Source organism: Cherax quadricarinatus, chromosome 79 (assembly GCF_038502225.1).
Source record: "Cherax quadricarinatus isolate ZL_2023a chromosome 79, ASM3850222v1, whole genome shotgun sequence".
Classification (NCBI taxonomy): Eukaryota; Metazoa; Arthropoda; class Malacostraca; order Decapoda; family Parastacidae; genus Cherax; species Cherax quadricarinatus.
Genome location: NC_091370.1, coordinates 6151084 through 6177930, shown reverse-complemented (window position 1 = coordinate 6177930; position 26847 = coordinate 6151084). Strand labels below are relative to the sequence as shown.

The window sequence follows — 26847 nt, the reverse complement described above, 5'->3', positions numbered from 1 at the left end:
CTAGCCCCATACCACGTCAACCACTAGCCCCATACCACGTCAACCACTAGCCCCACACCACGCCAACCACTAGCCCCATACCACGTCAATCACTAACCAAACACCACGTCAACCACTAGCCCCATACCACGTCAACCACTAGCCTCACACCACGTCAACCACTAGCCAAACACCACGTCAACCACTAGCCAAACACCACGTCAACCACTAGCCCCGCACCACGTCAACCACTAGCCCCACACCACGTCAACCACTAGCCCCACACCACGTCAACCACTAGCTCCACACCACGTCAACCACTAGCCAAACACCACGTCAACCACTAGCCCCACACCACGCCAACCACTAGCCCCATACCACGTCAACCACTAGCCCCACACCACGTCAACCACTAGCCAAACACCACGTCAACCACTAGCCCCGCACCACGTCACCCACTAGCCCCACACCACGTCAACCACTAGCCCCATACCACGTCAACCACTAGCCCCACACCACGTCAACCACTAGCCCCACACCACATCAAACACTAGCCCATACCACGTCAACCACTAGCCCCACACCACGTAAACCACTAGCCCCACACCACGTCAACCACTAGCCCCACACCACGTCAACCACTAGCCCCACACCACGTCAAACACTAGCCCATACCACGTCAACCACTAGCCCCACACCACGTCAACCACTAGCCCCACACCACGTCAACCACTAGCCCCACACCACGTCAACCACTAGCCCCACACCACATCAACCACTAGCCCCACACCACGTCAACCACTAGCCCCACACCACGTCAACCACAAGCCCCACACCACGTCAACCACTAGCCCCACACCACGTCAACCACTAGCCCCACACCACGTCAACCACGAGCTCCACACCACGTCAACCACTAGCCCCACACCACGTCAACCACTAGCCCCACACCACGTCAACCACTAGCCCCACACCACGTCAACCACGAGCTCCACACCACGTCAGTCACGAGCTCCACACCACGTCAACCACTAGTCCCACACCACGTCAACCACGAGCTCCACACCACGTCAGTCACGAGCTCCACACCACGTCAACCACTAGCCCCACACCACGTCAACCACGAGCTCCACACCACGTCAACCACTAGCCCCACACCACGTCAACCACTAGCCCCACACCACGTCAACCACTAGCCCCACACCACGTCAACCACGAGCTCCACACCACGTCAGTCACGAGCTCCACACCACGTCAACCACTAGTCCCACACCACGTCAACCACTAGCTCCACACCACGTCAGTCACGAGCTGCACACCACGTCAGTCACGAGCTGCACACCACGTCAGTCACGAGCTCCACACCACGTCAGTCAGGAGCTGCACACCACGTCAGTCACGAGCTCCACACCACGTCAGTCAGGAGCTGCACACCACGTCAGTCACGAGCTCCACACCACGTCAGTCACGAGCTGCACACCACGTCAGTCACGAGCTCCACACCACGTCAGTCACGAGCTCCACACCACGTCAGTCACGAGCTCCACACCACGTCAGTCACGAGCTCCACACCACGTCAGTCACGAGTCTCCTCCCATACCAAGCCAAGGTCATTATTATTGTGCAATTATTATTATTGTCACGGCAGCCGAGGGCGACTGCACCAACAACAGCAGCAGAAATGAAGGCAACAACAGCAGCAGAAATGAAGGCAACAACAGCAGCAGAAATGAAGGCAACACCAGCAGCAGAAATGAAGGCAACAACAGCAGCAGAAATGAAGGCAACAAAAGCAGCAGAAATGAAGGCAACACCAGCAGCAGAAATGAAGGCAACAAAAGCAGCAGAAATGAAGGCAACAAAAGCAGCAGAAATGAAGGCAACAACAGCAGCAGAAATGAAGGCAACAACAGCAGCAGAAATGAAGGCAACAACAGCAGCAGAAATGAAGGCAACAGCAGCAGCAGAAATGAAGGCAACAACAGCAGCAGAAATGAAGGCAACAACAGCAGCAGAAATGAAGGCAACAAAAGCAGCAGAAATGAAAGCAACAAAAGCAGCAGAAATGAAGGCAACAACAGCAGCAGAAATGAAGGCAACAACAGCAGCAGAAATGAAGGCAACAACAGCAGCAGAAATGAAGGCAACAGCAGCAGCAGAAATGAAGGCAACAACAGCAGCAGAAATGAAGGCAACAACAGCAGCAGAAATGAAGGCAACAACAGCAGCAGAAATTGAGGATTTTTTTTACATAATTTCCTAAATGCAGAGCATATAAATGAATAATACAATAACTATGTAATAAAATATGATCCTGATTTGACCCTTTCGAGAAATTTCGAGTGAAGAGTGTGTAGAACAGCTGCGGAGTGAAGCAGGGGAGACGCCATGTTGAGTTGTGTGAACACTGTACGAATTGTGCAGTGTAATCAGGCGTTCTCGAAGGTTAGTTGGTGTATATCGGCCTCAATTCATAATTCAGAAATTGCTGACACGTTCCTGCTGAAGAATTGGGATAGTGTGGAAAACCATTACAATTCGGCAACAAGGACGAAAAAATAGAGCACACCAATTTTCTCAGAAGCATACCTCGGCTAAGTGATGCTTACCCATAATGTACAGTAGTTTTTGCCCTGGCCATCATAAATTCTAGCTGGTAGGGTAAGGTTAGGGTGTGTTCCATCAGCATTGTCTTCCTGTGATAAATGGTAAGTGGTAATACGAATTTCCTTACAAAAAAGACTAATCATTTATGTAAAATAATTATATTTTGCATATCCAGCAAGCCTAATTATATACAGTCCACACAACTTTAATTTACCAGAGTAGCTGGTTTTAATATTATAAATATTAATTTAATGTCAGGTCTAGCTTTTTGTGAGAGTGGTAGGGAGTGGGCATCGAGGGAGTTACAGTTTGGCGACCTGCTGTGATTTAAGTCCCACTTAACTCACCCAAATTACTTGCACGTAATAATTCAGGAAAGGCCCTGTAAGCCTCCTGTAGGTGATTTGCTTATATAATAATAATAAGTAACGGAAATGAAGGCAACAGCAGCAGAAATGAAGGCAACAGCAGGAGAAATGAAGACAATTGCAGCAGAAATGAAGGCAACAACAGCAGGAGAAATGAAGGCAACAACAACAGCAGAAATGAAGGCAACAACAACAGCAGCAGAAATGAAGGCAACAACAGCAGCAGCAGAAATGAAGGCAACAACAGGAGCAGAAACGAAAGCAACAACAGCAGCAGCAGAAATGAAGGCAACAACAGCAGCAGAAATGAAGGCAACAACAGGAGCAGAAACGAAAGCAACAACAGCAGCAGCAGAAATGAAGGCAACAACAGCAGCAGCAGAAATGAAGGCAACAACAACAGCAGCAGCAGAAATGAAGGCAACAACAACAGCAGCAGCAGAAATGAAGGCAACAACAACAGCAGCAGCAGAAATGAAGGCAACAACAACAGAAATGAAGGCAACAACAACAGCAACAGAAATGAAGGCAGCAACAGAAATGAAGGAAACAACAGCAACAGAAATGAAGGAAACAACAGCAACAGAAATGAAGGAAACAACAGCAACAGAAATGAAGGAAACAACAGCAACAGAAATGAAGGAAACAACAGCAACAGAAATGAAGGAAACAACAGCAACAAAATGAAGGCAACAACAGCAGCAACAGAAATGAAGGCAACAACAACAGGAGCAGAAATGAAGGCAACAACAGGAGCAGAAATGAAGGCAACAACAGGAGCAGAAATGAAGGCAACAACAGCAACAGAAATGAAGGAAACAACATCAACAGAAATGAAGGTAACAACAGCAGCAGCAGAAACGAAGGCAACAACAGCAGCAGCAGCAGCAGCAGCAGCAGCAGAAATGAAGGCAACAACAGCAGCAGCAGCAGCAGCAGAAATGAAGGCAACAGCAGCAGCAGCAGCAGCAGCAGCAGCAGCAGCAGCAGCAGAAATGAAGGCAACAACAGCAGCAGCAGCAGCAGCAGCAGCAGCAGAAATGAAGGCAACAACAGCAACAGCAGCAGCAGCAGCAGAAACGAAGGCAACAACAGCAGCAGCAGCAGCAGAAACGAAGGCAACAACAGCAGCAGCAGCAGCAGCAGCAGCAGAAATGAAGGCAACAACAGCAGCAGCAGCAGCAGCAGCAGCAGAAATGAAGGCAACAACAGCAGCAGCAGCAGCAGCAGCAGCAGCAGCAGAAATGAAGGCAACAACAGCAGCAGCAGCAGCAGCAGCAGCAGCAGCAGCAGAAATGAAGGCAACAACAGCAGCAGCAGCAGCAGCAGCAGAAATGAAGGCAACAACAGCAGCAGCAGCAGCAGCAGCAGAAATGAAGGCAACAACAACAACAGCAGCAGCAGCAGCAGCAGAAATGAAGGCAACAACAGCAGCAGCAGCAGCAGCAGCAGAAATGAAGGCAACAACAGCAGCAGCAGCAGCAGCAGCAGCAGAAATGAAGGCAACAACAGCAACAGCAGCAGCAGCAGCAGCAGCAGAAATGAAGGCAACAACAGCAGCAGCAGCAGCAGCAGCAGCAGCAGAAATGAAGGCAACAACAGCAGCAGCAGCAGCAGCAGCAGAAATGAAGGCAACAACAGCAGCAGCAGCAGCAGCAGCAGCAGCAGCAGAAATGAAGGCAACAACAACAACAGCAGCAGCAGCAGCAGCAGAAATGAAGGCAACAACAACAACAGCAGCAGCAGCAGCAGCAGCAGAAATGAAGGCAACAACAGCAGCAGCAGCAGCAGCAGCAGAAATGAAGGCAACAACAGCAGCAGCAGCAGCAGCAGCAGCAGAAATGAAGGCAACAACAGCAACAGCAGCAGCAGCAGCAGCAGAAATGAAGGCAACAACAGCAGCAGCAGCAGCAGCAGCAGCAGAAATGAAGGCAACAACAGCAGCAGCAGCAGCAGCAGAAATGAAGGCAACAACAGCAGCAGCAGCAGCAGCAGCAGAAATGAAGGCAACAACAGCAGCAGCAGCAGAAATGAAGGCAATAACAGCAGCTACTATAGCAGTAGTACCAACAGCATCAGCTACTACAGCAGCAAGCAACAGATACAGAGACAACAGCTACAGCAACAGAAGTAGGCTCCTGCTACTGTTTTCACTGCTGATGCTAAGTTACCTAATATTTAGAATTATTTATAAGCCTAGCAGTACCTCGGCGTGTAACTAACGCTAAACATTAGTCACTTAGCATCCTTCTCGTAATTTGTGCAGATAGGTTAGGTAAGATTCGTCAAGAAACAGGACAAATGTTTCCTGACTCGGGTCGTAGTCATATAATGACCCGCCACTGGAGCTTTTGGTCATCTGACCGATGCCTTCCACTGGCCCCTTTAAAAATTAAGAATATTAATAATCTTATATATGTATGGTGAACAGAGACGTTAAACACTGATAGACGGTCCAGGTCTTACCACTACCACCACCTGCAATTTTTAACTAAAATATCCTAGCAATGTTTAACCCAGGAGCTCCCAAACTTTATTCTCCGAGCCACACTTTCAGAATATATATTTGATCGTGTCACATCGATTTTTTTATTGATAAATACATTTGAACACACAAAAAACTCCAAGCAGTGTTTAATTCATTATGTTAGCGGTGCACTAATGCAAGAATACTTTGGCCTGGTGCCTAAAGCTCTCACTTCACACGGCGAGTGTCCGGGTTTGATTCCCAACGAGGCTAGAAACATTAGGCGTGTTTCCTATACCGGTTGTCTATGTTCACCCATCAGTAAAATGGGTACCTGGGTGTTAGTTGACTGGTGTGGGTCGCATCCTGGGACAAAACTGACCTAATTTGCCCGAAATGCTCAGCATAACAAGCGGCTTTCTATATAGTAGTATATCATTGATATCAGTTATGGTCTGTATACCTTGTACATGTAGAAATAAAGATATATTATATTTTTATTATTTGCTTGAGGCTCGTCCTCAACACTGCAGTTAACACACACACAGATGGTATAAAATCTGGAAGCTTCTACGGATTCCTGTACATGAATGAAAACATTTCTTTGTGGCCGCCACACTTGTCATCGTGTCTCGCCGCACTCCTGGCCAACCACTGGGTTAACCAATGAGGCAAGCAGAGTTAGAATATTATTATTATAATCAAAAAGAAGCGCTAAGCCACAAGGGCTATACAGAGAAAGAAGAGTTAGAATGTCTTGAAACCACCGCTTATTTTTCTGATATTCAAGAAAGGCTTCAGGCTTACAAACTGCCCAGTAGCGTCACTGAAGAGTGCGAGTTAGACCTGCCTAACATGTGTTTTTATTTAAGGGATTATTGGCGATTAACATTAATCAGACGCTAATCCCCATCACAACTTGGTTCTAGGAACGTAAATGGTCCAAGACGGACGGAAACGCCGTCTTGAGCTTCTCTTTCCAGTGTTCGAGTTATTTGTTTTTTAGCTCCGGACACGATACTGTGTCTATTTTTTTTTTAACGTAGCTATGGTACAGCTTTCCTTACTCACCCCCTAATTAACCCCTTCCTGGAAATCAAGTCGAGAGTTTTCCAAGTCTAACACTCTGAAGAAAATTTGATGTTCCGCTGCATGGGACAGCAGGCTAGTTGCTGTGTTCCTCTGCTGTTGTGTTGTGTTCTTGTGTTCTCATGGTCTTGTATTCAGGAAGAAACACTAATCCTGTCATGGTGAGTAAGTAGCTGGAGAATGAGAGATGGTCGGGTTTGATCCGAGGAAAGGAAAGGAAGGTCCGGTTTCTTTTACTAAGAGTCCTTCTCTATGAAGGGTCTCACTTGAAGGACACTAATTGGTACTCACTTGAAGGACACTTACTGGAACTCGCTTGAAGGACACTTACTGGAACTCACTTGAAGGACACTTACTGGAATTCACTTGAAAGACACTTACTGGAACTCACTTGAAGGACACTTACTGGAACTCACTTGAAGGACACTTACTGGAACTCACTTGAAGGACACTTACTGGAACTCACTTGAAGGCCACTTACTGGAATTCACTTGAAGGACACTTACTGGAACTCACTTGAAGGACACTTACTGGAACTCACTTGAAGGACACTTGCTGGAACTCACTTGAAGGACACGTACTGGAACTCACTTGAAGGACACTTACTGGAACTCACTTGAAGGCCACTTGCTGGAACTCACTTGAAGGACACTTGCTGGAACTCACTTGAAGGACACGTACTGGAACTCACTTGAAGGACACTTACTGGAACTCACTTGAAGGCCACTTGCTGGAACTCACTTGAAGGACACGTACTGGAACTCGCTTGAAGGACACGTACTGGAACTCGCTTGAAGGCCACTTGCTGGAACTCACTTGAAGGACACTTACTGGAACTCACTTGAAGGACACGTACTGGAACTCGCTTGAAGGACACTTACTGGAACTCACTTGAAGGCCACTTGCTGGAACTCACTTGAAGGACACGTACTGGAACTCACTTGAAGGACACGTACTGGAACTCAGTCTACAGCTAAAATACTTCGAAAACAAAACCAACCAATCTATACTAATTTTGGGTCACTGAATACGGAAATGACGCATAAAATTGCAAATTGACTCTGTCTGTAATACGGACCCAGGGCGGTTGTTATCTTGGACCTGGGAAGGAAGAAGGATAAACTGTACAAGGGAAAGACTCTTGATCCACACAATGCGTAATTAAAAAAAAAAATTATGACAGACTATACACATGTGCAGCCCCGGAGTATATTTTGGAGACATTTCGCCAACCAGTGGCTTCCTCAGTCCAATATAGAGAAGAATGGGTGAAGTTCAGGAGTTTGGAGTAATCAGTCCCACAGCCTGGAGTCGATGTTAGCTTGATAAGAACAGACACGCAAGTGTTGCACAAGTATCTAATTTATTAAGTTTCTGGACCATTTATCTACAAAAACAAATCATAAAATTTTCGTTAGGCAAAAGATTGTTATTAGGCTCATTTTTGTTGCCAGCTCCTCAAAAAACGGTGATATGCTTTTTTTTTTCTCTCTCTCGGAAGCACAAATTCTTCAAAACCTGACCCATGTTACCAGATAGTCTTCTATAAGGAAGAATAATACATTACCCACAGTTTGTATGTAATGAAAAGCCGAACTGCAGTTAGAGAAAAATTTTTTTTGAGAAAGTTCCGCCTTCACAACATTTTTCTTTCTGCAAGTCATGCTCTCCAGGTGAACTCTACTGACTTGCACTAAAACCCTGTTGCCCAAACGAAAAGTTGCCTGACATTTCCTGCAACAATAATTTGCCTTTAAAGAATAAAAAGGCACAATACCGTGACTGGAACAATACACAAATAACCCGCACAGGGTATAATTTACCTTGTTGAATAGAGAGACCGTGTGTTGGGTTGTTGGGTGGCAGGATCTGCTCGTCAGCACACCAAGACAAACCTGGTTAAGACCGACTTAGAATTTACCATTGTAGCTTCGTGACTGAAATTCTTGGCCATGTTTACCATAATTCTCTTTTGTCTTGGTGGTGATCACTGTTGTAAATAACACATTAGCACGTAAACTTTTTTTTTCTGTGTGTGGGGGACTTAATTCACGTCTGCATAAATAAACCCCTCAAGGGACGTTCCTTGAAGCTGGTGAGGGGCTCTTGATCTAGGGAATTGGATCTGTGCTCCAATTCCCTGAACTGAACCTGAATTCCTTCCATCCCCCCAAGGCACTGAATAATCCCTACGGGTTTAAGAGACAACACAGTAAGTGTCTGTGGCCCAAGACTGTTCAACTGCCTCCCAGGGGCAGGGACTGGGTTTGACTGGTGTCGTGGGTACGAGAGTAACTTCTTGGGTAGTGGTGATTTTGATAACGACATGCTTTGTATGGGCCAATAGGCCTTCTGCAGTGTTCCTCCATCCTTATGTTCTTATGAGGGAGATTGCCAATAGGCCCCTGGCTGTCTTCAAGAAGAGGAAGGTGGACAGGCATCTAAAGCCAGTACCTAACCAGCCGGGCTGTGGCTCATACGTCGGTTTGCGTGCGGCCAGCCATAACAGCCTGGAACACCCGGAACACCCTCCATGTATGCTCCAGGTATATATACTCCGAGAGACACATACCTCAATGTATACATCCTGGATGTATTACGGGCCACTAGATTTAATAAACATGAAGGTGCATAAGACCATTATCTACGAAGTTATCATACATAGTTGCATGATCCTGGTCTTCGTCAGTACAATTAAAGATTCTGTCAGCATCTGGGCAGCCCGTGACGTACGTACATCTGAACACCACGATAAAACTCCACAATTAAGCCACCAGGATAAAGCCACCACAATAAAATCACCACAATAAAGCCACCAGGATAAAGCCACCACAAAGCCACCAGGATAAACCACAATAAAGCCACCAAAATAAAGCCACCAGGATAAAACCACCACAACAAAGCCACCACAATAAAGCTACCAGGATAAACCACAACAAAGCCACCAGGATAAAGCCACAATAAAGCCACCAGGATAAAACCACCACAATAAAGCCACCAGGATAAAGCCACAATAAAGCCACCAGGATAAAGCCACAAACGCTATCCCACTGCCTGATTTTCGGAGACGATTATTTTATCGACAATTTGGGTCAGTTAGTGAAATAAAAACTGAAAAAGACAAACAGAACTGTCTTAGCAATTCTGATTACATCACTCTTCTTGATACTCCCCTTCTTGATACCCTTCTTGATACTACCCTTCTTGATACTCCCCTTCTTGATACTCCCCTTCTTGATACTCCCCTTCTTGATACTCCCCTTCTTGATACTCCCCTTCTTGATACTACCCTTCTTGATACTACCCTTCTTGATACTACCCTTCTTGATACTACCCTTCTTGATACTACCCTTCTTGATACTCCCCTTCTTGATACTCCCCTTCTTGATACTCCCCTTCTTGATACCCTTCTTGATACTACCCTTCTTGATACTCCCCTTCTTGATACTACCCTTCTTGATACTACCCTTCTTGATACTACCCTTCTTGATACTCCCCTTCTTGATACTCCCCTTCTTGATACTCCCCTTCTTGATACCCTTCTTGATACTACCCTTCTTGATACTCCCCTTCTTGATACTACCCTTCTTGATACTACCCTTCTTGATACTCCCCTTCTTGATACTCCCCTTCTTGATACTCCCCTTCTTGATACTCCCCTTCTTGATACTCCCCTTCTTGATACTACCCTTCTTGATACTACCCTTCTTGATACTCCCCTTCTTGATACTACCCTTCTTGATACTACCCTTCTTGATACTCCCCTTCTTGATACTCCCCTTCTTGATACTCCCCTTCTTGATACTACCCTTCTTGATACTCTCCTTCTTGATACTCCCCTTCTTGATACTACCCTTCTTGATACTACCCTTCTTGATACTACCCTTCTTGATACTACCCTTCTTGATACTACCCTTCTTGATACTCCCCTTCTTGATACTCCCCTTCTTGATACTACCCTTCTTGATAATATCCTTCTTGATACTCCCCTTCTTGATACTACCCTTCTTGATAATATCCTTCTTGATACTCCCCTTCTTGATACTACCCTTCTTGATACTACCCTTCTTGATGCTACCCTTCTTGATACTACTCTTCTTGATACTCCCCTTCTTGATACTACCCTTCTTGATACTACCCTTCTTGATACTACCCTTCTTGATACTACCCTTCTTGATGCTACCCTTCTTGATACTACCCTTCTTGATACTACCCTTCTTGATACTACCCTTCTTGATACTACCCTTCTTGATACTCCCCTTCTTGATACTACCCTTCTTGATGCTACCCTTCTTGATACTACCCTTTTTCATACTACCCTTCTTGATACTACCCTTCTTGATACTACCCTTCTTGATACTACCCTTCTTGATGCTACCCTTCTTGATACTACCCTTCTTGATACTCCCCTTCTTGATACTACCCTTCTTGATACTACCCTTCTTGATACTACCCTTCTTGATACTCCCCTTCTTGATACTACCCTTCTTGATACTACCCTTCTTGATATTACCCTTCTTGATACTACCCTTCTTGATACTACCCTTCTTGATACTACCCTTCTTGATACTACCCTTCTTGATACTACCCTTCTTGATACTCCCCTTCTTGATACTACCCTTCTTGATGCTACCCTTCTTGATACTACCCTTTTTTATACTACCCTTCTTGATACTACCCTTCTTGATACTACCCTTCTTGATACTACCCTTCTTGATGCTACCCTTCTTGATACTACCCTTCTTGATACTACCCTTCTTGATACTCCCCTTCTTGATACTACCCTTCTTGATACTACCCTTCTTGATACTACCCTTCTTGATACTCCCCTTCTTGATACTACCCTTCTTGATACTACCCTTCTTGATACTACCCTTCTTGATACTACCCTTCTTGATACTACCCTTCTTGATATTACCCTTCTTGATACTCCCCTTCTTGATACTACCCTTCTTGATACTACCCTTCTTGATACTACCCTTCTTGACACTACCCTTCTTGATACTACTCTTCTTGATACTACCCTTCTTGATGCTACCCTTCTTGATACTACCCTTTTTTATACTACCCTTCTTGATACTACCCTTCTTGATACTACCCTTCTTGATACTACCCTTCTTGATATTACCCTTCTTGATACTCCCCTTCTTGATACTACCCTTCTTGATACTACCCTTCTTGATACTACTCTTCTTGATACTACCCTTCTTGAAACTCCCCTTCTTGATACTACCCTTCTTGATACTACCCTTCTTGATACTACCCTTCTTGATACTACCCTTCTTGATACTCCCCTTCTTGATACTACCCTTCTTGATACTACCCTTCTTGATACTCCCCTTCTTGATACTACCCTTCTTGATACTACCCTTCTTGATACTCTCCTTCTTGATACTCCCCTTCTTGATACTACCCTTCTTGATACTACCCTTCTTGATACTACCCTTCTTGATACTCCCCTTCTTGATACTACCCTTCTTGATACTACCCTTCTTGATACTACCCTTCTTGATATTACCCTTCTTGATACTACCCTTCTTGATACTACCCTTCTTGATACTACCCTTCTTGATACTACCCTTCTTGATATTACCCTTCTTGATACTCCCCTTCTTGATACTACCCTTCTTGATACTACCCTTCTTGATACTACCCTTCTTGACACTACCCTTCTTGATACTACTCTTCTTGATACTACTCTTCTTGATACTACCCTTCTTGATACTACCCTTCTTGATACTACCCTTCTTGATACTACTCTTCTTGATACTACCCTTCTTGATACTACCCTTCTTGATACTACCCTTCTTGATACTACCCTTCTTGACACTACCCTTCTTGATACTACTCTTCTTGATACTACCCTTGATACTACTCTTCTTGATACTACCCTTCTTGATACTACTCTTCTTGATACTACCCTTCTTGATACTACTCTTCTTGATACTACCCTTCTTGACACTACCCTTCTTGATACTACTCTTCTTGATACTACCCTTCTTGATACTACCCTTCTTGATACTACCCTTCTTGATACTACCCTTCTTGATACTACCCTTCTTGATACTACCCTTCTTGATACTACCCTTCTTGACACTACCCTTCTTGATACTACCCTTCTTGATACTACCCTTCTTGATACTACCCTTCTTGATACTACCCTTCTTGACACTACCCTTCTTGATACTACTCTTCTTGATACTACCCTTCTTGATACTACCCTTCTTGATACTACCCTTCTTGACACTACCCTTCTTGATACTACTCTTCTTGATACTACCCTTCTTGATACTACCCTTCTTGATACTACCCTTCTTGATACTACTCTTCTTGATACTACCCTTCTTGATACTACTCTTTTTGATACTACCCTTCTTGATACTACCCTTCTTGATACTACTCTTCTTGATACTACCCTTCTTGATACTACTCTTCTTGATACTACCCTTCTTGATACTACCCTTCTTGATACTACTCTTCTTGATACTACCCTTCTTGATACTACTTTTCTTGATACTACCCTTCTTGATACTACTCTTCTTGATACTACCCTTCTTGAAACTCCCCTTCTTGATACTACCCTTCGTGATACTACCCTTCTTGATACTACCCTTCTTGATATTCGGCTGCCGTCTACCACAGTGGTTAATACACTTGTTAGCAACAATAACACGGAGTCAGACTTTTTTTTTTTGTAAATTCTGGAAACGCTGTGGATGCCATGCCAGCTCTTGGTCCCCCATCTGGAAGCCAGCTTCCAGCACACCCCGAACACTTCTTCGGAGACCTCTAAGATTCCTTCTGTATTTTTAAGATTTCCTGCTGGGCTATGAGTCGTTCCACTGAGTCACTCAGATTCTGATGAAACTTCGTGCCATAAACACTCAAGCTTCTTTCATCGATTAATTTACATATATATGTAGAAGGGACTGCCCCATTGCAGAAAATTTTATATGGGTACAGATACACATAGGTACAATTATCATACCTAGTAACATATGTAAATTGCGTAGGATGACCCAAAAAAGTCAGACAGTGGCTTATTTCCACTACCACATCACCCCCAAAGCTGTGATTACACATCACTCTGGAGACTTCTTCGCAACAATTCCTATTTCAGCTGTGGGGACACACCTCAACCTGCAGTGGCTCTCTGCCTTATAATAATTTCTTCATGGTGTTAGGTTAGGTAAGATTCGCCAGGTAAAAAAGAGAAATGTTTCATGATGCGGTTCTTAGTCACATCATGACCCGCCCCTGGAGCTTTTGGTCATTTGACCAAAGCCTTCCACTGGCTTACCAGTCCACCCCCTATAAAAATTAATAGTTCAGCATTGGTACTCATGGTGTAAACTGTCATAACTCGTAGGTTGGGATGCAAAACACAACGAAGTCGTCAAGTGGAACCTCACATCGGCTGCCGGGCTCAGAAGCACACTAAGGGAACCTTGTACCAACATTCGTGGCCCCAGACTATTCAGCATCTTACCAGAAGATATCAAAAACACTGCTGGAACAAGTCTAGAAGCTTTCAAGAAGAAACTGGACAAGTATCTTCACCAGGTGCCAGATCAACCAGGCTGTGATGGATATGTGGGGCAGCGGGACTCCAGCAACAACAGTCTGGTTTCCCAGACAATCACCAGACGACCCTGGCCCATGGCCGGGCTCCGAGAATAGAAAAACTCTCGGAACTCCTCAAAGGTATATATCAAAGTTAAGATATAGCTAGCATCTAGCCATCCAGGTTATCTCCCTAACCTCCCTCAAGGTGTCACAACTTAACTATCTCTGGAAGAACGGCAGACTCTCAGCGTGGGAACGGCAGACTCTCAACGTGGGAACGGCAGACTCTCAACGTGGGAATGGCAGACTCTCAACGTGGGAACGGCAGACTCTCAACGTGGGAACGGCACTCTCAACGTGGGAACGGCACTCTCAACGTGGGAACGGCAGACTCTCGGCGTGGGAACGGCAGACTCCCAACGTGGGAACGGCAGACTCTCAACGTGGGAACGGCAGACTCTCGGCGTGGGAACGGCAGACTCTCAACGTGGGAACGGCAGACTCTCAACGTGGGAACGGCAGACTTTCAGCGTGGGAATGGCAGTCTGGCTGACATCTTTGTCTGTTCGCTCGTCAGTCTGCGTATGGCCAGCAGTAACAGCCTGGTTGATCAGACCCTGATCCACCACGAGGCCTGGTCTCAGACCGAGCCGCGGGGGCGCTGACCACCGAAACCCTCTCCAGGTATAGTTTTGTGCAACAGAGAGGTACTGCTGATCACCGGGAACAATACAAAATCTCCAAATATTTAGGCTTTGGCTGTTGATATTAATTTGTTCCAGTAGGATCAAAGACCCTTAATCAATGGAATAATGTGGAACAGGCTTCCTCAAAAAGCCGGGTTTAAGGCTCATCGACAAACCGATTCTAGAATTTAAGTTTTATCCTTGAATCTATTTTACTTTTTTCTCCGAGGCTATAGGACCACATATTTCTCTCAGACAAGGGTAAGATGGATCTTCAACTTCCTAACAAATCGAACACAAAGAGTAGTGGTCAACAGAGTTAAATCGGAGGCTGCCATAGTGAAGAGCTCTGTTCCACAAGGCACAGTACTCGCCCCCATCTTATTCCTTATCCTCATATCAGACATAAACAGAGATATACACCACAGCACCGTATCATCCTTTGCGGATGATACTAGGATCTGCATGAGGCTGTCATCTGCTGAGGACGCGGTTAACCTCCAAGAAGATATAAACAAAGTTTTCCAGTGGGCAACGGTAAACAATATGATGTTCAATGAGGACAAATTCCAACTACTCCGTTATGGAAAACTGGAGGAGATAATAACTAGAACAGAGTATACTACTGACTCCGGCCATACAATAGAACGGAAAACTAATGTAAGGGACCTGGGAGTAGTAATGTCTTAGGATCTCACTTTCAAGGATCACAACAGTGCCACGATCGCACGTGCAAAGAAAATGATAGGATGGATAATGAGAACTTTCAAAACGAGAGATGCCAAGCCCATGATGATCCTTTTCAAATCACTTGTTCTCTCTAGGCTGGAATCCTGCTGTACATTAACATCTCCATTCAAAGCAGGTGAAATCGCAGATCTATAGAGTGTACAGAGATCCTTTACTGCACGTATAAGTTCTGTCAAGCACCTTAACTACTGGGAACGCTTGGAAGCACTTGACTTGTACTCGTTGGAACGCAGGAGGGAGAGATATATCATAATCTACACTTGGAAAATCTTGGAAGGAATGGTCCCAAATCTGCACACAGAAATCACTCCCTACGAAAGTAAAAGACCGGGCAGGCGATGCAAAATGCCCCTAATAAAAAGTAGGGGCGCCATTGGTACACTAAGGGAAAACACCATAAGTGTCCGGGGCCCAAAACTGTTTAACAGCCTCCCATCAAGCATTAGGGGAATTGCCAATAAACCCCTGGCTGCCTTCAAGAGAGAGCTGGACAGATACCTAAAGTCAGTGCCGGATCAGCCGGGCTGTGGCTCGTACGTTGGACTGCGTGCGGCCAGCAGTAACAGCCTAGTTGATCAGGCCCTGATCCATCGGGAGGCCTGGTCATGGACCGGGCCGCGGGGGCGTTAATCCCCGGAATAACCTCCAGGTAACCTGGGTACTGTGCATCAAAAGTACGCAGAGTACCACTTACACCCCAGATAAGAACGGGCGCCTAGCACAGACTAAGTGTCGCTTCCCATACCACCACAAGCGTCACGCTGGTGTAATTGTTTCGTCTCATTCTGCCGCTGGTTGGAGTAATGCCCTAGTCTGAGAAAATGTTTGTAGATAATTTTGCTCGCTTCCTGAATTATAATTATTATTATAATCATGAGGAAGCGCTAAACTCGTAGGATTATACAGCGCATGTGGGGGGGATGGAAGGTATTCAGGCTCAATTCAGGGAACTGGAACACAGATCCAATTCCCTAGATCAAGAGCCCCTCACCAGCATCAAGGAACTTCCCTTGAGGGGTCCTGAACTGAAAAGCACTCTAAAATGTCTGGTAGACCAGTGTCTGGTAAAGCAACCCTAACATAAGCCTGGTACTCCCGGCTATAAGAACAAATACCTAGGCATGCTAGAGGCTTTCTTTGTAATATTTTATAACATGTAAACCACACATTGTAAGTTTACGAAGAAATAAAGAGTTTGATTTGATTTTGGTGTATTGGGTGCGTATGTTAATGTGGTCTGGCTGTGTGGTATATGTAATGCTGTGTACTTTGATGCAGAGTGTGAAGGAGATCGATATAAGTCGTAATAATGACTGTATATGAATAATTAAAGATGGACTGCGGGAGTATTGAACCGTGGTCTTGGTACTGGCAGGTCCAGTATTCTACCAGTGAGCCACGGAGTTTCACCTATAAATCGTTGGACCTGCCAATACCAGGACCACGGTTCAATCTTCCAGTCCATCTTTCAGTTTATTCATTTACAGTCCTTTACCACGACATAAATCAGAGTTCATAGACTACGTGGCTTTAAGGGAGGTGATAGATTCACCGTGAAAGTTAGTGTGGCTGAGGGATACAACAGTCAAGTCACAGACAGTGGCCTCTGACACAGAAAAGACACAACAGTGTTGTCTGTGAAACTTTCCTATTAGAAGCTCCGTAACTCAGCCGTGAGGCATTCAACCTGCAAGTGAACCCTCGTCTATATGGCAAGGGTTCAATTTGCCGAATAAGCCGAATGAAAAAAAAAATTGCGAAAAATCGATCTGAGTACGAATATATTATATATATATATATATATATATATATATATATATATATATATATATATATATATATATATATATATATATATATATATATATATATATATATTAATAACAGTAAATAAATTTATATTAACCTATCATATATATAGCAGAATTTAGCTAGAAAAAATACGTAACTTTATGGGAGGTTAGATGAGGTTTTTATGTTAGTTTTGATCCAAAAATAAAATCTTTATATCATTGATAATGAAAGAAAAATAGTTATTAATCTGCAATTTTTTTTTTTTTTTTTTTTTTTTGGAAAGATTTAATTTTTAATGGAGTTCGGCTGATTTAGTATGATACACACACACAATATATATATATATATATATATATATATGTCGTGTCGAATATGTAAAACTGGTCAATTAGCAAGAACTCATTTAAAATTAAGTCCTTTCTAAAATTTTCTCTTATACGTTTAAAGATATATTTTTTTCATTAATGATAATGTAAAAAATTATAATTTTGCATCAAAAGAATCTTAGAAAACTTACCTAACCTTATTATAACAAGAACAATTTATTTTACCCTAACCTAACTAAATATATTTTAGATTTGTTTACAATAATTTAATACTAAACAAACAGTGAAATATATTTTTTTCGTTAGGTTCAGAATGATTTTGGCCAAATTATTGCATACACAAATTTTCACTTGTCCTATATGGCAAGATGAACGTTGCTATTTAAGCCAAGATCGCAAGTTCTGCCTATTCGGCACGACATATATATATATATATATATATATATATATATATATATATATATATATATATATATATATATATATATATATATATATATATCATTTACCAAACTGCGACAGGCCAGGATTCGACCCCAAGACACATTGTCCCACCTCAAGAGAGAAGACAACGTACGTGTCACCCTATCCACTTCACCATCGATCCTACAAACATGAGCCTAGCGAACTAGACTTGTTTCATGTTGCGAGGACACTCGTGACATAGTGGATAGGGTGACACGTACGTTATGTTGTCTCTTGAGGCGGGACAATGTGTCGTAGAGTCGAATCCTGGCCTGACCTGCAACATCTGGGTATTCAATTCAATTCAATTCAAAGTTTATTCTCTATAAGGATTACAATGCTGAGTTTACAGAAATTTGGTTATTGTGTGGTTTAAATGTAGTAAAATAGTGATTACAGAGTGTACCACTAGACGCTTCACCATCCAGTGGCTTTATCAATACAGATTCAAGGACATAATTTGAAAACAGTAGAACTATATACAAAAGATGAGGTAATCAGTCCCTCAGCCTTGGAGTTCTTGTGAAGAGCACCGTAGTCGTGGAGACTCTGGAGCAAAGGCAAGGAGGCTGGCGCTTATATACTAACGTCAGGTGGAGTGGGACGTGTAACAGACGAGGGCATAGTCAATGGTAGGCGGGATTTCCCAGTAGGTCATACCCAGAAGGATGGATAAGTTGTAGTAGCCATGAAGAAGGTCATATTGATGTCCTTTGAAGCAAGATTCCATGATGTTGCAGTGTCTGGTTCAGAGAACATCAACATGACCTTCTTCATGGCTACTACAACTTATCCATCCCTTTGGGTATGACCTACTTCCACTGGGAAATCCCGCCTACCAGTAACTATGCCCTCGTCTGTTACACGTCCCACTCCCCATAAGCGCCAGCCTCCTTGCCTCTGCTCCAGAATCTCCACGACTACGGTGCTCTTCATACCAACTCCAAGGCTGAGGGACTGATTACCTCATCTTTTGTCTATAGTTCTACTGTTTTCAAATTATGTTATAGAATCTGTATTGATAAAGCCACTGGATGGCGAAACATCTACAATAAAGATAACCAGATGTCGGTATTGTATACCATTCTTGTACCACTTGTTTCGTGTATGTGGTATATGTGTATGTGTATGTGTATGTGTGTGTGTGTGTGTGTGTGTGTGTACTCACCTAATTGTGGCTGCAGGGGTCGAGACTCGGCTCCTGGTCCCGCCTCTTCACCGAGTGCTACTAGGTCCTCTCTCTCCCTGCTCCATGAGCTTTATCATACCTCATCTTAAAGCTATGTATGGTTCCTGCCTCCACTACCTCGCTTGCTAGGCTATTCCACTTCCTGTATATGTGTCTGCACTGATCATCTTGCGAATGAGAGTAAATCAAGTTTGATACTAGGAAGGGAAAGGTAGCTTTGGTTCCATGGATCAAGATCCCTTAATCACTCTCCTTGATGGATGCACCAAAATCAAGCTAGGAATATCACTATTAATCAATGTCACAACAAACAATGATGGATACCACTATACAACCCAGAAATTAAAGGGATACTCTCAAGCTGAAGGACACGTTTTCACGGGAGCTACGTTTCGCTGTGTAGAGCCTCATCAGAGCGAAACGTAGAAGTACTAGCTGTGATATATATATATATATATATATATATATATATATATATATATATATATATATATATATATATATATATACAGAGAGAGAGAGAGAGAGAGAGAGAGAGAGTATTTTGATGTAGGTCAGATCGCTCGTATTAATAAAGGTTTGTATTATATTATCTTATTCAACTTCCTTACAATAAAAACCAAAGATAAAATTGACAAAATATACGGATATGAAGAACTCAATTTTAGCCCCCGTCATGCAGTGTGCAGCCCCCGTCATGCAGTGTGTAGTCCCCGTCATGCAGTGTGTAGCCCCCGTCATGCAGTGTGTAGCCCCCGTCATGCAGTGTGTAGCCCCCATCATGCAGTGTGTAGTCCCCGTCATGCAGTGTGTAGCCCCCGTCATGCAGTGTGTAGCCCCCGTCATGCAGTGTGTAGTCCCCGTCATGCAGTGTGTAGTCCCCGTCATGCAGTGTGTAGCCCCCGTCATGCAGTGTGTAGTCACCGTCATGCAGTGTGTAGTCCCCGTCATGCAGTGTGTAGTCCCCGTCATGCAGTGTGTAGTCCCCGTCATGCAGTGTGTAGCCCCCGTCATGCAGTGTGTAGTCCCCGTCATGCAGTGTGTAGTCCCCGTCATGCAGTGTGTAGTCCCCGTCATGCAGTGTGTAGTCCCCGTCATGCAGTGTGCAGCCCCCGTCATGCAGTGTGTAGCCCCCGTCATGCAGTGTGCAGCCCCCGTCATGCAGTGTGTAGTCCCCGTCATGCAGTGTGCAGCCCCCGTCATGCAGTGTGTAGTCCCCGTCATGCAGTGTGTAGTCCCCGTCATGCAGTGTGTAGTCCCCGTCATGCAGTGTGTAGTCCCCGTCATGCAGTGTGTAGTCCCCGTCATGCAGTGTGTAGTCCCCGTCATGCAGTGTGTAGTCCCCGTCATGCAGTATGTAGCCCCTGTCATGCAGTGTGCAGCCCCTGTCATGCAATGTGCAGCCCCCGTCATGCAGTGTGTAGTCCCCGTCATGCAGTGTGCAGCCCCCGTCATGCAGTGTGTAGTCCCCGTCATGCAGTGTGTAGCCCCCGTCATGCAGTGTGCAGCCCCTGTCATGCAGTGTGTAGCCCCCGTCATGCAGTGTGTAGCCCCCGTCAAGCAGTGTGCAGCCCCCGTCATGCAGTGTGTAGTCCCCGTCATGCAGTGTGTAGCCCCTGTCATGCAGTGTGCAGCCCCTGTCATGCAGTGTGTAGCCCCCGTCATGCAGTGTGTAGTCCCCGTCATGCAGTGTGTAGCCCCTGTCATGCAGTGTGTAGCCCCCGTCATGCAGTGTGTAGCCCCCGTCATGCAGCGTGTAGCCCCCGTCAAATAGAGTGTGTAGCCCCCGTCATGCAGTGTAGCCCCCGTCATGCAGTGTGTAGCCCCCGTCAAATAGTGTGTGTAGCCCCCGTCATGCAGTGTGTAGCCCCCGTCAAGTAGAGTGTGTAGCCCCCGTCATGCAGTGTGTGTGTAGCCCCAGTCATGCAGTGTGTGTAGCCCCCGTCATGCAGTGTGTGTAGCCCCCGTCATGCAGTGTGTGTAGCCCCCGTCATGCAGTGTGTGTAGCCCTCGTCATACAGTGTGTAGCCCCTTAATGCAGTGTGTAGCCCCTTAATGCAGTGTGTAGCCCCCGTCATGCAGTGTGTGTAGCCCTAGTCATGCAGTGTGTGTAGCCCCCGTCATGCAGTGTGTGTAGCCCTCGTCATACAGTGTGTAGCCCCCGTCATGCAGTGTGTGTAGCCCTCGTCATACAGTGTGTAGCCCCCGTCATGCAGTGTGTGTAGCCCCCGTCATGCAGTGTGGTGTGTGAAGCACTGGTCATGCAGTGTGGTGTGTGGAGCACTGGTCATGCAGTGTGTGAAGCACTGGTCATGCAGTGTGTGTAGCCCCCGTCATGCAGTGTGTGTAGCCCTCGTCATACAGTGTGTAGCCCCCGTCATGCAGTGTGTTTAGCCCTCGTCATACAGTGTGTAGCCCCCGTCATGCAGTGTGTGTAGCCCCCGTCATGCAGTGTGTGTAGCCCCCGTCATGCAGTGTGTGTAGCCCCCGTCATGCAGTGTGTGTAGCCCCCGTCATGCAGTGTGTGTAGCCCTCTTCATACAGTGTGTAGCCCCCGTCATGCAGTGTGTGTAGCCCTCGTCATACAGTGTGTAGCCCTAGTCATGCAGTGTGTGTAGCCCCCGTCATGCAGTGTGTGTAGCCCTAGTCATGCAGTGTGTGTAGCCCCCGTCATGCAGTGTGTGTAGCCCTCGTCATACAGTGTGTAGCCCCCGTCATGCAGTGTGTGTAGCCCTAGTCATGCAGTGTGTGTAGCCCCCGTCATGCAGTGTGTGTAGCCCTCGTCATACAGTGTGTAGCCCCCGTCATGCAGTATCATGTCTCAGTGCCAAGTATGTCTTGAACTTAAAGTAATATGAAGTTCATCTTAGTTACTAGTCTAGTACCACTATAGTTCATCTTAGTTACTAGTCTAGTACCACTATAGTTCATCTTAGTTACTAGTCTAGTACCACTCTAGTTCATCTTAGTTACTAGTCTAGTACCACTATAGTTCATCTTAGTTACTAGTCTAGTACCACTCTAGTTCATCTTAGTTACTAGTCTAGTACCACTATAGTTCATCTTAGTTACTAGTCTAGTACCACTCTAGTTCATCTTAGTTACTAGTCTAGTACCACTATAGTTCATCTTAGTTACTAGTCTAGTACCACTCTAGTTCATCTTAGTTACTAGTCTAGTACCACTCTAGTTCATCTTAGTTACTAGTCTAGTACCACTATAGTTCATCTTAGTTACTAGTCTAGTACCACTATAGTTCATCTTAGTTACTAGTCTAGTACCACTCTAGTTCATCTTAGTTACTAGTCTAGTACCACTATAGTTCATCTTAGTTACTAGTCTAGTACCACTCTAGTTCATCTTAGTTACTAGTCTAGTACCACTATAGTTCATCTTAGTTACTAGTCTAGTACCACTCTAGTTCATCTTAGTTACTAGTCTAGTACCACTATAGTTCATCTTAGTTACTAGTCTAGTACCACTCTAGTTCATCTTAGTTACTAGTCTAGTACCACTATAGTTCATCTTAGTTACTAGTCTAGTACCACTCTAGTTCATCTTAGTTACTAGTCTAGTACCACTATAGTTCATCTTAGTTACTAGTCTAGTACCACTATAGTTCATCTTAGTTACTAGTCTAGTACCACTATAGTTCATCTTAGTTACTAGTCTAGTACCACTATAGTTCATCTTAGTTACTAGTCTAGTACCACTCTAGTTCATCTTAGTTACTAGTCTAGTACCACTATAGTTCATCTTAGTTACTAGTCTAGTACCACTCTAGTTCATCTTAGTTACTAGTCTAGTACCACTATAGTTCATCTTAGTTACTAGTCTAGTACCACTCTAGTTCATCTTAGTTACTAGTCTAGTACCACTCTAGTTCATCTTAGTTACTAGTCTAGTACCACTATAGTTCATCTTAGTTACTAGTCTAGTACCACTATAGTTCATCTTAGTTACTAGTCTAGTACCACTCTAGTTCATCTTAGTTACTAGTCTAGTACCACTCTAGTTCATCTTAGTTACTAGTCTAGTACCACTATAGTTCATCTTAGTTACTAGTCTAGTACCACTCTAGTTCATCTTAGTTACTAGTCTAGTACCACTCTAGTTCATCTTAGTTACTAGTCTAGTACCACTATAGTTCATCTTAGTTACTAGTCTAGTACCACTCTAGTTCATCTTAGTTACTAGTCTAGTACCACTCTAGTTCATCTTAGTTACTAGTCTAGTACCACTATAGTTCATCTTAGTTACTAGTCTAGTACCACTCTAGTTCATCTTAGTTACTAGTCTAGTACCACTATAGTTCATCTTAGTTACTAGTCTAGTACCACTATAGTTCATCTTAGTTACTAGTCTAGTACCACTATAGTTCATCTTAGTTACTAGTCTAGTACCACTATAGTTCATCTTAGTTACTAGTCTAGTACCACTATAGTTCATCTTAGTTACTAGTCTAGTACCACTCTAGTTCATCTTAGTTACTAGTCTAGTACCACTATAGTTCATCTTAGTTACTAGTCTAGTACTACTATAGTTCCAGAGTGAATTATAAGTGTGTTGCTTGGTTGGTTAGTGGGGTTTCAAGCCTTTCTACTACACGATGGTCATTAAGACTGCAGGTCGACTGTTCATCACCAGTCAAGAATAATTTAATACCTAAACTACCGATGTAAGTGAAAACTCAGTATATATATGTATACATACACCTCACGGTGTATATATACACTTCTCGGTGCATATAGTGTGTCGGAGGGAGCAGCGGGGGTAGTAATTATACATAATATATATATATATATATATATATATATATATATATATATATATATATATATATATATATATATATATATATATATATATATATATATATATATATAATATATTATATTATATTGGGGGCAGTATTTATATAAGTTTGGTCTTTTATGTATATTAATAAGTGTATTTAGGTACATGTATACATAAATAGTTATCATACTTAGTAACATATGTGTAAATTACCTAATTATTATTATTATTATTATTATTATTATTATCAAAAAGAAGAGCTAAACCTACAGGGGTTACACAGGGTAGGTAAATTACCTAAGATAACTCCATAAAAATGGTCAGACTAACGTCAGTTACTGTTACAATATATACAAAATAACAAAAAAAAAGTTTGTGTACTTATAGACAACAATAAACAAAAACTAATATAAAATAATAAGAGTTCTTGGAAGTAAATATTGGCGATAATTATTTAATAAGAGAGAAATACTGACCCGGGAGCTGCAAGGTCACCACCACACCCGAATTAACCCATATACAGAGTCAGCTTCCGGTGTTAGCCCCTCCTCCTCCCCCCACACTTGAGTACAGTACTTCCCTGTACACCACTGTACTGAGGTACACACGCTACACAGGCACAGTGATGATAGACACACACACACACATACACACACACAGGTTACAACACAACTTCACTCAACTACTGCAGTCACTGTACAATATGTTCTCCCTCCTCTGACACCTCGCTCCGCTGCCAGACGCATCACCATTGATTTTTTTTATCATTTCTGAATCACATCCCGTAAAGATTTTGTTCCCCAAGATTTATTACTTACTCTGGTGGTAATAAAACACGGCGCTTTATGGCGCAGTCATATACATTATTAAGCCAGCATCCTCAATATAAATTGATATATATATATAAATTGGTTTGATCTATTTCCTTCAATACGTCAGCAGGTCATATATAATCATCACTTAACAAATACATGTATAAATTATGTATATTTTCACCTTATTCCCTGTAATAAATTATGCAAAGAGAGATATAATTTCTATTGATGAACTGGTAGATACAACTGTTCCGTGCAGTTATTCGAATCTATATAATATTATTTAATAATGTAAGTGGAAGTCCTCGGTCAGGTGACCAAAAGCTCTAGCTGCTGGTCATCATATAACTAAGACCCGTGTCAGGAAACACTTGTCCTGTTTCCTGACAAACCTAACCTAACCTAACCTAACCTTACCTAATCTAACCTAACCTAACTTAACCAAACCTTACCTAGCGTATACCTGGAGAGAGTTTTAAGGATCAACACCCCAGCGGCCCGGTCTGTGACCAGGCCTCCTGGTGGATCAGGGTTTGATCAACCATGTTGGTACTACTGGCCGCACCCAGACCGACGTACAAACCACAGCCCGGCTGATCAGGTACTGACTTTAGATGCCTGTCCAGTGCCGTCTTGAAGACAGCCAGGGATCTATTGGTAATCCCCCTTATGTATGCTGGGAAGCAGTTGAACAGTTTTGGGCCCCCTGACACTTACTGTGTTGTCTCTTACCGTACTTGTTGCACCCCTGCTTTTCACTGGAGGAATGTTGCATCTCCTGCCCAGTCTTTTGCTTTCGTAGGGAGTGATTTTCGTGTGCAAATTTGAGACTAGTCCCTCTAGGATTTTCAAAGTATATTATCATTTATCTTTCTCACCTGCATTACAGGGAATGCAAATCAAGAGACTTCAACCGTTCCCAGTAATTTAGATGTTTAATCATATTTATGCGTGCCGTGAAAGTTCTCTGTACATTCTCCAGGTCTGCAATTTCGCAGACCTGGAGAATGTTAGTGTACAGCAATATTCCAGCCTCGAGAGAACAAGCGATTTTAAGAGAACCATCATAGGTTTGGCATTTCTAGTTCTGAAGGTTCTTATTGTCCATCCTATCATTTTTCTAGCAGATGGGGTAGATATATTGTTGTGGTCTTTTAAAGTGAGATCCTCTGATATTATCACTGCCAGGTCCCCTTAACATTAGTTTCTCGCTCTATTTTATGATTGAAAGTTTTATACTCCGATACGGTTTTAACTTCCTCGAGTTTTCCATATCGGAGCAACTGAAATTTCTTATCATTGAACTTCATGTTATTTTCCTCGCCACATTTAAAGATTTGGTTGATGTCCGCTGGGAGTCTTGCAGTGTCTTCGATATATAACAACGTCATGCAAATTTGAGTGTCATCCGCAGAGGAAGAAACGGCGATGTGGCTTACATCTCTATGTTAGATATGAGGATAAGAAGCAGGATGGGAGCAAGTACTGTGCCTTGTGGAACAAAGCTGTCACTGTAGCCGCGTCAGACTTTACTCTGTTTGCTTGTTTAATATTGCTCTTTGTGTTCTGTTTGTTAGGAAGGTATAAAGCCATGTACCAACTTTTCCTGTTATTCCTTTGTCACGCATTTTGTGTGCTATTACACCATGGTCGTACTTGTCGAAGGCTTTCGCAGAGCTCGCTCGTTAGTGCACTCAGCTCACACACTGAAGTCAGAAGTTCGAATCCCTGGTACGGCTGGAAAACATTAGGAAGTGTTTCCGTAAGTCACTTGCTGTCCATATTCACCCATCAGTATAAAATGGGTACCTGGGTGTTAGTGGACTGGTGTGGGTCGCATCCTGGGACAAAATTGACCTAATTTGCCTGAAATGCCCTGCATAACAAGTGGTTTTCTATACAGTAGTATGTCATTCATATCAGCAAGGCCTTGTACATGTACTTGTAAA

General features: G+C 43.8%; 1 protein-coding gene across 1 annotated transcript in view; it reads right to left on the bottom strand.

Moving 5' to 3' along the window:
* LOC128705326 (uncharacterized) overlaps positions 1-24764 on the bottom strand; it is a 161384-nt gene extending 136620 nt beyond the window's left edge. Inside the window, exon 1 of the mRNA XM_070101862.1 lies at positions 24560-24764. The gene's annotated coding sequence lies outside the window, so the exon portion shown is untranslated. The remainder of the gene's footprint in view (positions 1-24559) is intronic.
* Between the last annotated feature and the right edge of the window lie 2083 nt (positions 24765-26847).